Source organism: Odocoileus virginianus, chromosome 3 (genome assembly GCF_023699985.2).
Source record: "Odocoileus virginianus isolate 20LAN1187 ecotype Illinois chromosome 3, Ovbor_1.2, whole genome shotgun sequence".
Taxonomy (NCBI): Eukaryota; Metazoa; Chordata; class Mammalia; order Artiodactyla; family Cervidae; genus Odocoileus; species Odocoileus virginianus.
Genome location: NC_069676.1, coordinates 29,494,019 through 29,507,441, shown reverse-complemented (window position 1 = coordinate 29,507,441; position 13,423 = coordinate 29,494,019). Strand labels below are relative to the sequence as shown.

The 13,423-nt window shown below is 35.7% G+C and overlaps 1 long non-coding RNA gene across 1 annotated transcript in view; it reads left to right on the top strand.

Annotated features, from left to right (window-relative positions):
- Positions 1–13,423, top strand: part of LOC139032213 (uncharacterized) — a 311,212-nt gene that overhangs the window by 259,532 nt on the left and 38,257 nt on the right. The window lies entirely within an intron of this gene.

The window sequence follows — 13,423 nt, the reverse complement described above, 5'->3', positions numbered from 1 at the left end:
TTCTAATAGTTTTCTAATGATCTCCTAATGGCCAATTTGAGCTTGAAGACATGGGGGCAATGAAGCTTAGAATGTAGAGTAGGATGGAGAATACTTTTGAAGGAACAAAAGTTTCTGCTGAAAAATCTGCTGATAGTCTTATGGAGATTCGCTTGTACATAACAAGTTATTTTTCTCCTGCTCTTTTTTAAGATTTTCTTCCCTTTCACTTTTGACATTTTAATTAGGTGTCTTGGCGTGTGTCTCTGTGTAATCCTCTTCCAGGATATCTTTTTCTTTTCCATGTTAGGGAAGATTTTAGTCATTATTTCTTCAAATAGGTTCTCTGCCTCATTATTTCATTTTCTTTTTGGATAATTTGAATTTGAATATTCATCCATTTGATATAGCCCATAAATCTCTTAAGCTATATATATTCACTTTGTTTTTAATTCTTTTTTTTCCATGTTACTACTCAGCTTGGGTGAATTTCATTGTCCCATCTTTTAAGTTTACTGATCCTTTATTCTATTTCATCTAGTCTGCTTTTGAATTCCTCTAGTATATTTTTCAGTTCAGTCATATTTTTCAGCTGTGAATTCTATTTGATTTTCTCTTATACTCTCTCTCTTTGAAGTTCTCATTGTGCTTCTCCTTCATTCTCCTGAAGTTGATAATCATCTTTAAGAGTCATTTTTAACTATTTAACAGATATACCACTTATCTCTATTTCATTAAGGTTTTTTTTTTTCCTGAGGTTTCATATTATTTTTTCATTTGGATCAAATCCCTCTGTGGTTTTCATTACCTTTAGTCTCTCTGTTGGTTTCTATGCATTAATTAGAACAAGTACCTCCCCTGCTCTGCGTTTTGAAGGAAAGGCCCTGTGTAAGAGATAAATTATATATCCAACCCCACCCTAGTTCTTGATTGTTTCTCCAATTATTGTGATTCTCTAAGTACCCCATTTTAATTTTTATGGCTCCCAGTAGTTGAGGATGTGCTGAGACATGTCAGTATCCCAAATGAGAGGATATCAGTCAGCACCTAGATTCAGGCTGACTGGAAGCCAGATCTTCATGCAGCAGCTTTCAATTTATAGACAAAATAAGCCCCATGGGACATCAGAGCCAGGTAATTCAGAGATGTTGCCTGGAAGCAGCCACAAGAACACAGAATCAGGGAAAGGGTACAAACTTCTCATAAGAGGGTACCAGTGAGCTGGAGCATTGCAGAGAGAAAGCACAAAAATTGCATCCCCTGGCCTCTATTCCCTGAGAGCACCTTCATAGCCCACAGTTCAGTTCAGCTCAGTCACTCAGTCATGTCTGACTATTTGCGACCCCATGGACTGCAGCACACCAGGCTTCCCTATCTATCACCAACTCCTGTAACTTGCTCAAACTCATGCCCATTGAGTCGGTGATGCCATCCAACCATCTCATCCTCTGTCATCCCTTTTTCCTCCCGCCTTCAATCTTTCCCAACATCAGGGTCTTTTCCAATGAGTCAGTTCTTTGCATCAGGTGGCCAAAGTATTAGACTTTCAGCTTCAGCATCAGTCCTTCCAATGAATATCCAGGACTGATTTCCTTTAGGATGGACTGGTTGGACCTCCTTGCAGTCCAAGGGACTCTCAAGAGTCTTCTCCAACACCATAGTTCAAAAGCATCAATTCTTCAGCACTTAGCTTTCTTTATAGTCCAACTCTCACATCCATACATGACTACTGGAAAAACCATAGCTTTGACTAGACAGAATTTTATCAGCAAAGTAATGTCTCTGCTTTGTAATATACTGTCTAAGTTGGTCAGAGCTTTTCTTCCAAGGAGCAAGCATCTTTCAATTTCATGGCCACAGGTGTGTGCCAAGCCAGAAGTCCACTTTGTGGCCAAGCACCTAGACAAGCCTCTTTCACAGAAAGTCTACAGGAACATTTCAGTCTTCTATCTGTGCAGTGCCCTCAGGTTTTAACCAATCATGAACTGTCTCTCTGAATGCTATAGTCCTTGGGTCCTGGAGAAATAAGACCCTTTAGCCTTTAGAGCCTGGTGATCACGGGCTGTCCACTGGGGATCAGTCACAAAAACTAGGTCACAAAATGCATGTAAAAGCTCCCCTCTGGGAGACACTGGTGCTCCAGAGCATGGCAGAGGGAGAGTATGAAGACAGGCCACTATCTGGGATCTCTAGAAAGGACTGGCTCCTAAAAGTATATTTCATTAAACCCAGTCCTCAAGCCACAGTTATGAAGATAATTATAATAGGCCTTTTTGCTATCCTGGGCTCTCGGGGCTTGCTTCTTGCTGTGCTCTGAAGGTAGTAGTCATTTAAGAACTCTGTCTGCTCTGGTAACAGTCATGTAAGACTCTGGAGCATAAGCCCCACTGACAACTATAGCTGGGTGATTGTAGTGTCCTCTGAATTGCAGCCAAAAAATCAAGATAACCAGAGTGCTTACAAGCTTCATTTCTGGGAAATATCATTAAATCACAGAGATAGTACCTACTGACTAGGGAGACTAAAAAGATGCCTCCTGCCAGGCTTTATCCCTGAAGATATACCCCAGCAGGCCTCTGGATATGTAATAAGACATACCTACCCCTCAGGCTGATGGTTTAAGATAATAAGCAAAGAAGACTCATTCACGTGAAGCATGGGTGCCTATCAATTGGCTGCCTTTGTGCTGGTCCCCGGGACGGGTGAGTCCAAAGTACAAGCCCTTTAACAGCTATTTCTCAGCATGCTACAGCCTTGTGGGTCTTGTATATATGAACCCCATTGATTTTCAAAGCTAAATGTTTCTGGGCCCATCTCTCAGGAGCAAGTCTTAAAAGATGGGTTTACTCGACGTGCAGTTCAAACCCTTAACTCCTTTAGGGAGAAAGTCCAGGCTTTGAGTTCGGTCTCAATTGTAAATTGCAGTACCAGGGCTGGGTTTTATGGTAAGATAATGTCTCAGCTTCTGCTACCCAATTTGATGTGTGTTTTTCTCTCATTTGTACAATATATAGGAGTTACCTAGTTTTTACATTTTCTTCAGAGGAACTTTTTTCATATGTAGTTGTTGATTCAGTATGCCCATGGGACCAGGTGAATACAGGGTCATACTATGTGGCCATCTTGAACAAGACACTCATATGCCAATTAAACTCAATAAAGCTTTATCTTAATTACCTTGGATTAAGTTTTAAATAACAGCAATATTAAGAGTTTTTCATTTTACAATTATTTTTAATTTTATCCAGTCTGCTTGGCAATGCTTATTATTATGTTGCTAAATGTTCAGTTGATAAGTTGTGTCCAAGTCTTTGCAATCCCATGGACTGAAGCATCCAAGGCTTCCCTATATCCTTCACTATCTCCCAGAGTTTGCACAAACTCATGCCCATTGAGTTGGAGATACCATTCAACCATCTCATCCTCTGTTGCCCATTTTTCCTCCTGCCTTCAATCTTTCCCAGCATCAGGGTCTTTTCCAGTGGGTCAGCTCTTTGCATCAGGAGGCCAAAGTATTGAGGCTTCAGCTTTAGCATTAGTTCTTCCAATGAATATTCAGGATTGATTTCCTTTAGGACTGACTAGTTTGATCTCCTTGCTATCCAAGGGACTCTCAAGAGTCTCTTTAGTTCCTATCTACTTTCTGCCATTAGTGGTATCATCTGCATATCTGAGGATGTCAATATTTCTCCTGGAAATCTTGATTCCAGCTTGTGCTTCACCCATCCTGGCATTTCACATGATGTACTCTGCATATAAGTGAAATAAGCAGGGTGACAATATACAGCTTTGACATTCTTATTTCCCAATTTTGAACTAATCAGTAGTTCCATGTCTGGTTCTAACTGTTGCTTCTTGACCTGAATACAGGTTTCTAAGGAGACAGGTAAGATGGTCTGCTATTTCCATCTCTTTAAGAATTTTCCACTGTTTGTTGTGATCCACACAGTCAAAGGCTTTATCATAGTCAATGAAGCAGAAGTAGGGATTTTCCTGGAATTCCCTTGCTTTTTCTATGATCCAGTGGATGTTGGCAATTTCCTCTGCCTAAAATATTCCTAGGTAAATAGTATCATGGCTGGATACATGGACTCTCTTGTTGACTGTGAGGGCTACTCCTTTTCTTCTAAGAGGTCCTTGCCCACAGTAGTAGATATAATGGTCATTTGAATTAAATTCTCCCATTTCTGTCCATTTCAGTACATTGATTCCTAAAATGTTGATGTTCACTCTTGCTGTCTCCTGCCTGACCACATCAAATTTACCTTGATTTGGGACCTAACATTCCAAGTTCCCATGCAATGTTGTTCTTTAGACTAAAGCATTAGACTTTTACTTTCAGCACCATACATGTCTACCACTGTGTGTCATTTCTGCTTTGGCCCAGACTCTTCATTCTTTCGGGAGCTATTCCTTGCTCTTCCCAGTAGCATACTTGACACCTACCAGCCTGCAGGGCTCATCTCCTGGTGTCATATCTATTTTCATTTTCATACTGTCCATGGGGTTCTTGAGGCAAAATAGTGTAGTGGTTTGCCCTTCCCTTCTCCAGTGGGCCATGTTTTGTTGCAGTACTCGTAAGCAGCTCATGCAGCTCAATACCAGAAAAATAAATGACACAATCAAAACATAGGCCAAAGAACTAAACAGACATTTCTCCAAAGAAGACATACAGATGGCTAATAAACACATGAAAAGATGCTCAACATCACTCATTTCAGAGAAATGCAAATCAAAACCACAATGAGGTACCATCTCATGCTGGTCAGAATGGCTGCTATCCAAAAGTCTACAAACAATAAATGCTGGAGGAGGTGTGGAGAAGAGGGAACCCTCTTACTCTGTTGGTGGGAATGCTAATTAATACAGTCACTATGGAGAACAGTGTGGAGATTCCTTTAAAAACTGGAAATAGAACTACCATATGACCCAGCAATCCCACTGCCAGGCATACACACTGAAGAAACCAGAATTGAAAGAGATACGTGTACCCCAGAGTTCATTGCAGTACTATTTACAATAGCCAGGACATGGAAGCAACCCAGATGTCCATCGGCAGACAAATGGATAAGAAAGCTGTGGTACATATACACAATGGAATATTACTCAGCCATTAAAAAGAATACATTTGAATCAGTTCTAAGGAGGTGGATGAAACTGAGCCTATTATACTGAGTGAAATAAGTCAGAAAGAAAAACACCAATACAGTATATTAATGCATATATATACAATTTAGAAAGATGGTAATGATGACCCTATATGTGAGACAGCAAAAGAGACACAGATATAAAGATATAACAGACTTTTGGACTCTGGAAGAAGGTGAGGGTGGGATGATTTGAGAGAACAGCAATGAAACGTGTATTACCATATGTGAAATAGATGACCAGTCCCAGTTCAATGCATCAAACAGGGCACTCAAAGCCAGTGCACTGGGACAACCCAGAGGGATGGGAGGGGGAGGGAGATGGGAGCAGGGTTCAGGATGGGGGACACAGTGACACATGTACATCCGTGGCTGATTCATGTCAGTGTGTGCAAAAACCACCACAATATTTAATTCGCCTCCAATTGAAATAAATAAATAAATTTTTTAAAAAAAGAAAATTTTTACCTGATCAAAAAATCTCTTGGACTATAGTTTTAGATAATTAAAAATAGATGGATTGGTAAAATATTGATTGGATTTTTGACTCACAAATAGAACTATTTCCCCAGTGTATACCATTCCCTCTTATTACAGAAGGTTTTCCATTATTTTAAGAATTCCTCAGATGAAATAACTTTGAGAAATAAAACATTTGGAGAATGCTATTAACTCGCACCTATTTTTCACTATTGAAATCTATCTTTACCCCTTTTGTAAGCTTTCTTTCTTTTTTTTTTTTTTTGATGTTTTTATGTTCTTATTTTTTTTCCATTTATTTTTATTAATTGGAGGCTAATTACTTTACAACATTGCAGTGGAATTAGGGTGATGGTGGCCTCATACCTTCTTCTGCAATTTTCTGGAAGAGTTTGAGTAAGATAGGTGTTAGCTCTTCCCTAAATTTTTGGTAGAATTCAGCTGTGAAGCCATCTAGTCCTGGGCTTTTGTTTGCTGGAAGATTTCTGACTACAGTTTTGATTTCCTTGCTTGTGATGTGTTTGTTAAGATCTTCTATTTCTTCCTGATTCAGTTTTGGAAAGTTATACTTCTCTAAGAACTTGTCCATTTCTTCCAAGTTGTCCATTTTATTGGCATAGAGCTGCTGGTAGTAGTCTCTTATGATCCTTTGTATTTCAGTGTTGTCTGTTGTGATCTCTCCATTTTCGTTTCTAATTTTGTTAATTTGGCTCTTCTCCCTTTGTTTCTTAATGAGTCTTGCTAATGGTTTGTCAATTTTGTTTATTTTTTCAAAAAACCCAGCTTTTAGCTTTGTTGATTTTTGCTATGGTCTCTTTAGTTTCTTTTGCATTTATTTCTGACCTAATTTTTAAGATTTCTTTCCTTCTACTAACCCTGGGGTTCTTCATTTCTTCCTTCTCTAGTTGCTTTAGGTGTAGAGTTAGGTTATTTATTTGACTTTTTTCTTGTTTCTTGAGGTAGGCCTGTAATGCTATGAATCTTCCCCTTAGCACTGCTTTTACAGTGTCCCATAGGTTTTGGGTTGTTGTGTTTTCATTTTCATTCATTTCTATGCATATTTTGATTTCTTTTTTGATTTCTTCTATGATTTGTTGGTTATTCAGAAGCGTGTTGTTTAGCCTCCATATGTTTGAGGTAGTTCCATGGTTCTATGGATAAAAAGTATCCCTCTCTGTTGTCTACTTAAGAAAAATTCAGTCCTATCTCAATGGGAGATTAAAAAAAACATGGAAAGATATTAATCTATCTCTTTGATTTTTATCTAGTCTGTCCCATGGAATTACAATATGTACTCCATTTTAAAGAATTAATCTATCTATTCTTGATCATCTTCAAAGCTAAAATACAAATGGACAAAAAGAAAAAAAAAAACTTTCAAAGAATGAATATGATGGTGTCAAGAAAGGAATCCCAAGGATGTTTCACACTTATTTGAAGTTGTTACTCTTGAGAGTAACTTTGCTAATGCTTCCATCTGGTCATTTTCTTCAGCTATGTGTTGAATTCTCTTTTGAGAATATTGAAGAAGCTTGTACAGAACAGTGTCAAACTTGGCTCCAAGATTCTTCCTAAGATTTTGGTCTCCAAATCACCATACCTCATTTACATAGTAGGTTTTCAAACAATATTTCATATAAAAATGTTTGAAAACTTTGTATACTTAATTCTACATTAGGTGGGAAAACATAGTTTCACATTTTTTTAATTCAAAAAGATCCATCAAATAATGCTATAAATAGTGCCGTAGTAAATGTGATTAACATGTTTTCTAATGTATTGCTTTATCAATATGGTATTAGTAAAGATAACCTATGTTAATTATCTGCCTGGCTTAATCTCTACTACTAGCTAATGTAGGCTATTTAGAATTCATATAGAGTCTCAGGGTTAAGTCATATATACAGTGGGTTTTTTTTTTTTGTATACATTAAATATATTGGGAGTAGCTTCAAATCACTTTATTCTCTTATTTCCTCTCTCCTATCTTTTTCTTCCTCCAGTCACTCAAGAGAAATTTATCAAGTACCTTCTATGTGTTGATGTAGAAAGTACCAGAAGTACCTAACATATAATAAAAAATGAGAATATCTAGATATTGTGTCATATTTAAGATAAAAATTACTTATATGTGTACATTGGTTAACATATACAAACTGAGGCAAAAATAAGATCTTTTTTGGATGTCTTAATAATTATATTGCTTATATTCAGAAAAGAGGAGTAAAATTTCCCAAAATGTTATCTTCAATGTAAATATTATATTAGCATCACCTCTGTGATTCTTTGTTTATCAGGAATTGAGTTAGAGTATTAACATTTATATTCTTATTTAATCTTCATGATAACTCTGTGAGGTACATACTATAATAGTCTTTATCAATGAATGGAAAGATGGTTGAGTACTTTGCTTTGTATCCATTTTCTATATCATATATGTGGCATAGAGACCATCTGATAGTCTGACATCAGAGTCTCTGTTCTTGAGACTGCATTATACTGCTTTATGCTTGGGTTAATTCATGTCACTGGATGAGTCCTACATGGTTTCGTCTCTCCAGCACTTGAGCCTCTCACATTATACACACTCTTCTACAGTCACAATTTGGGTCTGTCAGCTCTTTCTTATTTCAGAATTCTTTCTTCACATAGACAATTTACAGTAGTTGTTCTTGTTTTTTCCTGTGTTCTTTACCTATTTAATTCTGATTCATCAGCTATCAGCCAAAATAGTACTTCAGAAATGAGTTGTTATCTGACCCACAGAACTAAACCAAATTAAGTTTTCCTAGCACTGTAGACCCCTTATTTCTCAACACTTCACACAAATGTAATTTTCTTTTCATTTTTTGGTAATCATTTGATGGATGTGTTTGTACCCCCACTGGGATATGAGCCCCATAAAGGTAAAAATCATATATCTCTTTATGATTTTCATTTTAAATCATGCACCTGGAGAAAAGGCTGACCATAGTCAGTGCTCGATTACCAGTCCTCACCTTACTCAATTTCTCGGTAATATTTTACACCATCTTCTTTAAATAATGATCTTGTAATCCAAGATATCACTTTCTTTTGGATTTCTTCCTGCCTCTTTTGATAGTTCCTTCTCATACCTGATGCTAAATTATCCTTCTGAAATCTTTAAACTTTTACAGTCATTAGTCATTCAATTTAATTTGTTTCCTCTCTTTATTCATTATCTAAGGATTTCATTGTTTTTCAAGACTTTAGTGCCCTTCTTGTCTATATCAACATAAACTTTTGCTTAGTAGATTGGAATAGAATCTGAAGAAGTCTCCCTGTTTCCTCTCTGGCCTCTTTCATTCTATTAACAACAAAGTGACCAAAGAAATATTTTTGAAACATTAAGCCATATCATATTACCCTCTTGTGACTTGTCACATTTAGAATAAAATCCTGTGTTATTTACTATGACCTGTAAGCCCTTACATGGTCTGCATCCTAAATGTATCTGGGTCTACCTCCTATTGTTATAACTCAATAACTCATCTCCATCATACTAGACTTTTTGATAATCTCAGGAAAAAGCAACAGTCTTCTAGTTTTAGGTTTTTTCACTTTCTCTTCTCTCTATATATTGTCTTTCCTCAAATAATTTAGTACCCCACTTCATTCATGGTGCTTCTTTTACCTCCACAAAGAGAAATATCCTACCCACCTATCTAAAATACACTTCTTATCACTATTTTCTTATCCTATGTTATTATTCATTATACAATAATTACCTACCTACAAAAATATTTAATATTTATTATGTCTATATGTTTTTTAGTTTATGCCTCCACGCTATAATATATATTATATAAGAATAGAGTGATCCTTGAAGAGTACCAAGCACATAATGTATGTTCAATAAATAAATAAATACTGGATACATAAACAGTAAGTGTTCAGAGTATATTTAGTTAATAAATATATTAAAGAATGCAGGAATTCTACCTCCAGCCATGTAGGAATAGCTTATATAAAACAAAGCCTCTTAGAATGCCTAACAGGAAAGAATGAGTAATGTTTAATAAATATTGTCTAAAATAATAAAACGACCAATGCACTAAAAATATGAGGATTCCATGATCAAAAAGAGAAACAAAGAACAGAAATGAGTACAGTATTCTAGGTAGATTTTTTTTCCCCTTGAGGCTAAACCCAAAGCATCCAAGTATAAAAGCCAAGTAGCTGAAATTATCTGAAACAGAAAATGAAGTGATGAAGAAGAAGCCCAGAAGGAAAGATTAGACAGTGAACTAAGTGAAAACTAAGGTATGACAGACTGAGTTGAATTGTAAGCAATAAAAAATTGCGGTAGAAGTAAAGAGGATATAAGAGACAGTACCCCAGGAATACACCCCAGATTTCAACTAAGATTGCTGAAGAGTTAATCATATGAATAAATATTAGCCAGTAATAGACCACTTTAACAAATACTAAATCTTTACTTTAAATCAATTTAATGGTGGACTGGTTCAAAATGGTCTACCTCTAGTATACATATATGCTAAGAGCAAAAGAAAACCCTCTCTTGAGTAAGACAGTATCATCTAGAGTTTAAAATTATCTTCACAATATTTATAACGCCTAACATTTAATAAAAACTTGGCATTCTAGTATGCAAGAGAAAATAAGTGAAATTCAAGTGAAAGAAATAGTCATTAGAGATAAACCCACAAGAAATCCAGTATTTTAAGTTTTAGAAATATGCATACATATGTTTATTTTAAAAGGTCCGAAGGGACTAAAATCCATAAAAACTATCAACAGAAATTCTTCAATCAAAACACAATAAAATTGAGAATCCAAAAGATGGATTTTACTACTGATTAAGTAGACCTGAAGACAAGACATTGAATTAGAAGACAGTTCAGTAGAAAAATTCCAACCTGTATCACAGAAAATAATAATAGAGATTTTTAAAGACTTTATTTTTCAGAGTAGTGTAAAATATAAATTGGGAGGTAAATTCAGAGATTTCTTAGACACCCCCTGCCTCCACACATCCATGAACACTTACATTATCAACATCATTTACCAGATCATGTTTCCAAGGATGATCCTAAATTGATACATCATAATCACTCAATTCCAGGAGTTTACCTTTGGATTCATTCTTAGTGTGGACATACTATTGGTTTGGACAAATGTATAATGATATATACCCATCGTTATAGTATTATACAGGATATTTTCACTGCACTAAAATGCTGCTGTATTCTACTATTCATCTTCTCACCTCCAACCTAGCAACTCCTGATCGTTTTATTGTCTTCTTAGTTTTGCTTTTTCCAGAATGTCTTATGGTTATGATTATATAGTATGTAGGCTTTTCAGATTGGCTTCTTTTATTTAGTAGTATATACTTAAGATTCCTCCATGTCTATTCATGGCTTGAAAGTTTATTTCTTTTTAGCACTAGATAAAATTGTATTATCTCTCAGAGTATGTTTAGTTTTGTAAGAAACTACCAATCTGTAATCCAAAGTGGCTATACTATTTTCAGTTCCTATCAGCAAAGTATGGGTGTTCCTCACTGGCATTTGATGTGGTCAGTGTTGTGAACTTTGGTTATTATAATAGGTGAGTAGTGGCATCTCACTTTTGTCTTATCTAAAATAAGGATTTTAAGTGACATATATTACACAGTTAAAAGGTTGAGCAGGTTTGTGATTTGAAATAGTAGGAGGAAAATAACATAGAATACAGGATAGACATAATAAATGGAAATACCAGCTAAGATTATTTCAAATGGCTAAAATTCATCAACCCATATATAGGCAGGAAAAGCTGTGGATCTCAAATAGGATAAACACAAAGTAACCACATGGGAACACATTATGATAAGTGTGTGTGTTAGTTGCTCAGTCATGTCCAACTCTTTGCAAACCCATGAACTGTAGCTCTCCAGGCTTCTTTGTCTATGGGATTCTCCAAGCAAGAATACTGGAGTGGATTGCCATTCCCTTCTCCAGAGGATCTTCCTGATTCAGGAATCAAACCCGGGTCTCCTGCATTGCAGGCAGATTCTTTGCCATTTGAGCTACACGGATGTCTACATCATAATAAAATAGTTGATAAGCACATACAGAGGGTAAAAATAAAAATGATGTTGTATCTCAAGAAAAATAATGTCTGTGCAGAATAATATACCTGTCAAAATATAATATCCAAAAGTAAAGATGTAGTAAGAATGTTTTCAGAGAAAAATTCAGAAAACTCATCACTAGAAGACCCAACCAAAGGGACCTCAAAAGAATGCTCTTCAGACAAAATGAGAAAGATCTCAGTCTAAAGCCCAGGATGCAGGGAGAAATAAAAACTGAAGGAGGACCATATAACTCAGCATCCATTATTCAGTTCAGTATCTTAGTTTACATTATATGTGTTACTGAAAATGGAAACAATAATAAAACAATAGGCAACAGAGATGTAGTTACAGTTAGTGTTAAAACCACAAAATACTGCATTTACTTTAGATCTGTTAAGATATAGATATAAATGTAATCCCAAGGATAAGCACTCAAATTAGTAGTTTTAAAATGTATATTAAAAGAAGTCTATAAGGGCAAGCATGTGAAAGTGAAAAATACTTGATCGAGCAGAAGGAAGGACCCCTCAAGATGAGAAAAGTGGAATATTATATAGTTAAGTAAGATAAACCAATTACAGGACAAATGCTGTATGCTTTCATTTATATAAGGTGAGATATCTAAAATACTTAAAATCATAAAACTAGAGTAGGATGGTGATTGCTAGAGTCTAAGAAGAGGGGGAAATGGAAAATTGTTCAAAGGTTATAAAGTTTCAGTTATGTAAGACTGAATTTTAGAGATGTGCTGTACAACATTGGGCCTATAGTTAACAATTCCATATTATACACTAAAGATTTGTTGAAAAAGATCTCATATAAAGGGTTCTTACCATAATATTTTTTCTCTAAGAAATTGCCTTTATTTGGAGATCAGAATGATTACTCTGATTTTAAAAAGCAATTAACTAGCCAGTAGTTCCGTCCAACTTCAAATTGTGTGGTTTTTGTTTCTGCATTATTGTGACTATTTTTACTTCAATACTATTGGAATGAGAGTAGAATTATTTTTGCATTTTTTTTCTTGATGTAAAGTTTTCTTGTCAAGATTGAGAAGAGGAACACGTTGCTGTTTAATTTGTTTAACCACTAAGTCACATCTGCCTCTTTTGCAACCTCACAGCTTGTAGCCTACCAGGCTCCTCTGTCCATGGAATTTTTCAGGCAAGAATACTGGAGTGTGTTACCATTTCCTCCTCTGCATCTCCTCCATTGGCAGGTAGATTCTTTACCACTGCCCCACCTAGGAAGCGCCTGATACCTGATAGGAAGCTGTATGTACAAAAAAAAAAAATCAAATCAGGATTAAAGATTAAATATGTTCTTAAATGGTAAAAATATTAGAGGAAAACATAGTATACCATTTTTGTGACCTTGATCTTGGCAGTGATTTCATGGATATGACACTGAACACAGGCAACAAAATGAAAGCTAGCCAAGTAAGACCACAGCAAACAAAAATGTTTTTGCACAGGAAACAACTTACAGAGAGGAAAAGCAAGCTAAATAGGAGAGGAAACTATTTATAAATGGTATATCTGAAAAGTTCATTACCAAAACACATAAGAAACTCCTACAATTTATTGGCAAAAACAAAATAACCGAATTTAAAAATGGGCAAAGGAACTAAATAGACATTACCTCAAAGAGGACACACACATGGCCAAGATGTTTATTTTTATTTGACCTTCATTGTATATCATATTCTCAGAAC